The sequence below is a fragment of the Dasypus novemcinctus genome, chromosome 2 (genome assembly GCF_030445035.2).
Source record: "Dasypus novemcinctus isolate mDasNov1 chromosome 2, mDasNov1.1.hap2, whole genome shotgun sequence".
Lineage (NCBI taxonomy): Eukaryota > Metazoa > Chordata > Mammalia > Cingulata > Dasypodidae > Dasypus > Dasypus novemcinctus.
This window is the reverse complement of record NC_080674.1, coordinates 44,314,046-44,319,198: the sequence shown is the minus strand read 5'-3', so window position 1 is coordinate 44,319,198 and position 5,153 is coordinate 44,314,046. Positions and strand designations below refer to the sequence as shown.

General features: G+C 39.8%; 1 pseudogene; it reads right to left on the bottom strand.

Moving 5' to 3' along the window:
- Positions 1-1,712: 1,712 nt before the first annotated feature.
- LOC101433196 (caspase recruitment domain-containing protein 6-like) lies at positions 1,713-4,445 on the bottom strand (annotated as a pseudogene).
- Positions 4,446-5,153: the final 708 nt, after the last annotated feature.

The window sequence follows — 5,153 nt, the reverse complement described above, 5'->3', positions numbered from 1 at the left end:
GTAATCTTTGTTATACGTTTATATTTGCATATTCCCTTTTGGTCCATGACTATTTTAAAATTGGAATCAAACATTTTCCCCCTTTATGAAAAGGATTTCTTACAAAAAAGCAGCAACTCACTGGAACTACAGTTCGACTTTTAAAAAATTTAACTTTAGGGAGCAGATGTGGTTCAAGTGATAGAGCTTCTGCCTACATAAGGGAGGACCTGGGTTCAATCCCTGGGGCCCCCTGCTGAAAAAGAAAAAGAGAAAGCGTGCCCGTGCGGCAAGCCAGTGCCCGTGCGAGTGCCCTCATTGAGGGCCCACATGGTGAGCCAGTGCCCTGCGCCAGTGGGTCACACAACAGGATGATGAAGCATCAAAAGAGAAACAACGTTAGAGTCAAGGTGAAGCACAGCAGAGACCAGGAACTGAGGTGGCACAATTGACAGGGAAGCTCTCTCCCCATTGGAGATGTCCAGGGCCGAATCCCAGTGAATCCTAGAGGAGAGCAAATGAGAAGACAACACAGACAGCAAAAACAGCAGGGCAGGAGGAGGGAAGAGGGGGAAATAAATAAATACATCTTTTTTAAAAAATATTTTAACTTTATTGAAGTATAATTTATATACAATAAATGGACCTATTTTAAGTATACAATTTGATGAGTTTTGATGAATGTAAACACTCACATAGCCACCATCACAGTCAAAATATAAAACATTTCCCTTACATGCGAAAGTTCTCTTGTGCTTATTTGTAGTCATCCCTAACTCCCACCCTGACTGTTTAAGCACTGAACTACTTTTTGTCATTTTAGGTTAGTTTTGTCTGTTGTAGAATTTTTTTTTTTTTTTTTAGCCAGAATGTTTATTGCACAACTAATCAGTGAAATCCTCAAGATGAACTGGATGCTGCAAAAGCTGCCCTCTTGGATTTAGGTGTAGTTCCTTCATGGAATCCATGCCTAAATCTGCAGTATGCAATTCTTAGGTGCCTCATTTGACCTGTACTAGTGGTATTTCGTCTTTTAGCTTTGGCACTCCAGTTATACCTTCTCTTGAGCTCGGCAGGGTAGCCACATTTGCCACAGGTTGACTTCTGAAGGTGGCAGGCCTTAGAGCCACAGCAGCGGCACAAGGTGTGTGTCTTATTGTGATGTTTTCCAAACGATGACATTCTCTTCTTCATCTCGTTTCTGTGACCAGGACCGAAGAGGAATTTATTATAAATGGAATCTACAGTGTAAACTCTTGCACAGTGTAGTTTTTTAAATTTGAGTCATATTCCATTGTATGCATATAACAATTTTGTGTGTGTGGTGTTTTTTCTTTTTTCTTTTTTGCCTACTGATCACTATTTAGATTGTATGCAGTTTTGATTGAATAAAGCTGTTATGAGCATTCAAAAAAAAAGAAAGAAAGAAGACAGCAGCACCTAATTTTTAAAAAATGGCAGGGGGTGGACAGAAAGGAAAAAAAGAAAAAGAAAAAAAAAAACCTTTAAGCAAGCAATCAAACAAATTCTTAGGAAAAAACAGCCTTCCCTCTTAAACCCGTGAGGAGCGTCTCAGGCTGCTGGTGTTCATCAATCAATTACCCTGCAGCCTGCCCTTTGCAGGTATTGAATCAGGTTTTAGTGAGTAACCTCAGTTAAAAATTTTTTTAAAGGAAACTTTTTAAAGAAAAATAGAGATCCAAGAGAAGCTAATCCAAAAATAACGTCTACCTGTTCTCTGTCCTAAAGTATCAGCGGTGTTTGATAACCCACTGGATCACTACTCTAAGGAGAGCCACGAATCCAACCAGGGACCTCACATATTCAAAGCAGAGACTCCTCCATTGAGCTAAACTTTCTCCTCGTGTTTATTAGCTAGAAAGCTATCTACTCACTTTCCCTAGGGCAGGTTGGGTAGATTGCTGCTGATTAGGAGTCTGTCTGTCCCTGCCCCCTTTCTATTCTTATTGCTTTCTCTCCCAGGGCAGCAGAATTCAATAGCCTGTGTGATCAGATACCCCCTCGCCTTTCCAGGTCAGGTTGGGTTCCCTTCTGAAATTCAAATGGGACCCTGGTATTAGATCTCACTGCAGAGAAATGACTCTCAACCCTCTTCCAGACCTCCCCCTCCTCCCAGGGACACTAAATAGTCCCTTGGAAGGTTATTAAGCACTTCCTACTGCCCACCTCTCTTTGGGAGATGGAATTTTGAGTTTTCAAGACTAGACTAGTCAATTACCCTCTTCCAACCCAAAGGAATTTTGAGTTTTCAACACTGGACTAGTCAATTACCCTCTTCCAGCCCAAGTTCCTCTCTTCCAGCTTGGCTGGGTAAATCAGGCTGCCTGAGCAGATTCACCTCTTCCCAGTAAGCTCCCTAAAGTTCAAAGAGGGTGCAGGTAACCAAACCCACAGAAAGGAAACTCTCCTCCTCCCTTCACCAGAATCCTTTTACTTCCGGAGAACACCGCCTCCTGCTGGGTGACTGGTTGGAGTCAGTGGGTTCACAGTAGCTTTTTGTCTTGGGGGGTGGGGCTTAGCTACCTGCCATTTCCTGCCACCAGGGCCAGAAACTCACAGTTTTCCTTTGGGCTTTTTATCTCTTTGTCCAGGTCCCTCCAGATCGGTGCCCTAAAACCTCCTGCTCTTTGAGTTCCCAAAACAGCTCACTCAAGCAGGATCTTGCCCCCCATCTCAGCTGTTTCATCTGAGAGAGGTGGTGAGTGCCCAGTTAAACTGATGCCATCTTGCTGGATCTCCAGAATGTGATTTTTGGTGTGATGTATTCCTTCTCATTCTTCTCCCTTGAGGTCTGGGCAGTCTCCCTATCTCTAGTTTTCTTGTCCCTGAAAGATTCAGAGCTTTCCCAATCCAATTGTCTTTTCTCTCTGAAAGACACTGTGGTCTCAGGATTCTCAGGTTGTTTATTTTCAGAGAAAAAAAGCATCTTCTGAATTCTTGCCTCTACCCATAGATGGAGGGAATTCTACATTCTCAAGTTTTTAAAAAATCTGAAAAGAAAAAAAAGGTTCTACTTTTTAGTTTCATTTGTTTTGTTTTTCAAATTAACAAAGGAATAGTATAATAACTTAAGTTTCAGAGACCTCAAAATATCATCCCTCTTCTTCATTTCATTAGAAATATCCACCATCTCCTAAATAACATGAATGACAACCAATCAACTGTCAAAACTTTCTTTCTCCCACTGAGGAAATTCAGATTCCTCCCTTGACTCCCTCTCCAAACCCCACTATTCCAGAAGGAGCTCAAAGTTTGAGTCTTTCATAGCAACCTCAAAGAACAAAGGAGTGAACCTGAAAGTTTAGCCCTATGAACAGGGTTTACCGGTTGAATTTACTGTGATTCACAACCAGCGCAATTTCCTAGCACCATTGTTAATAGATTCTAATCAGGAAATAAATTGCTCTAATTTTCAAATATAGAATCCTAGAAATACTAAAACTGATTTTTCTAAGCCTACATTAGGAAGCATCAACATTGTTGACATTCACCTTCCTATCCCAGCCCCTTTCTCTCTAACATCCTCTCTTAAAATAATCCTGAATATTTGTTTAGATTCCTAGAAAAGGAGCTACAAAGGACTCTAGTGGTAACCTACAGAAGTGACAAAAATTAGTTAAAAAAAACTTTCCCTTTCCCTGAATTAGTTGATATATCACCAGCCATTCATTTCATCCTCAAAATTTTTTTTAAAAAGTGAATATTTAACCATTGAATCGCAGAATTATCAGAAATTCAGGGTTCTGCTGGCATGCCTACCAAAGAGAAAATGAAATTACTAATCCACCATCTATGTGCATTTTCAAACTGGCTGTTCTAAGTGAAAGATGCAACAGGTGGTCTTGGAGCTGTCAAGGTCTGTGAACTCACTTCCTTGGTAAAGAAACCCGGAATACTGTCATCACTAAGACTTTCCTTTCCATCCTTTCCAGGATGCCACTGTTTGTATAGCACATATTTATGATAGCACTAAAACACTGCAAGTTTAGGGTATATTATGAACAGCAAATTATCAACCCACTAAACCAGATATATTGCTCCCTGATTTTAAGTTTGGGCACTTTTCGCCTCTATCATATTTCACTGGAAATTTATCTTAGGGATAAACAAAAATTTAAGGAAATAATTTTCTTTTTTCAGAAAATCTGTCCCTTTGCTTTACCCTAAAAAATGTAAAAATCCAACTTCCCATGCTTTAAAGCTCCAAATATTAGCTGAGCATGGAAAAATACTGAAAAAAAGAAACACTTCAGAAAATGCTGACAGCTCACCTCTCCCTTTTCTTGTACCAAAATTAACAGTTTTCTACTTTTCTTCAGGGGTTTTGCAACATTCTCCAGGGTCTCATATTCTTCCTCAGAAATCACCCTTTGAGAGATTAAAATTTCTAAGATAGAATCAGGATCTTACTCAAGGATTTCAAGCAACTTGTTTTGTTCCCCTTTTATGATATTGGAGGAACGGTGTCAGTGGATGTTGTTGCGGTTTTCGCTAGACCAGGAAATGGATTGAGAAATCTTTCTCTTACATGCTGGTGGGAAAAAAGCAAGAAGTACTTCTACTTGGCAAATATTCAAGATGTCAGTAATACCCAGTGGAGAAGCAGCCCTGAGCACTTTCTGCCTCAGCTCCCTAGGGATTGGCTGTTCCTTTGATCATAACTCACAGGTCACCTCCTCCAGGAAGATCTGGAACTTCAGGATGCTCTAGGTATTGTGGGCATTACACCCTGATGATAAGAATGTAAACTGATTAACCCTTTTTTTGGAGGACAATCTGGAATCATCCAGTAATAAATGAATAAACTGATATGTAAAATTTCAAATCTTTCACTCTGTAAATAACACTTCTAGGAAATAATTCTAAGGAAATAACCAGAAAAATGCCCAAAGATGTAGGTGCAAGAAGGTACATGGTGACGTTGTTTATAATAGCAGAAAACTGAAAGCAACCAAAATGTCTATCACCTGGGGATTGGTAGAAATGTCCATCACCTGGGGATTGGTAGAAAAAAAAATTATTATACCTCAATAGTGAAACAGCAAAAAGTTGTTAAAAAGGATGACATTGATTTATGTGTGTTGATGAGGAACTAAAACGATGATATACAGCTATGGAAAAAAAGCTGTAGATCTCATTTTTGTTTTAAAAAT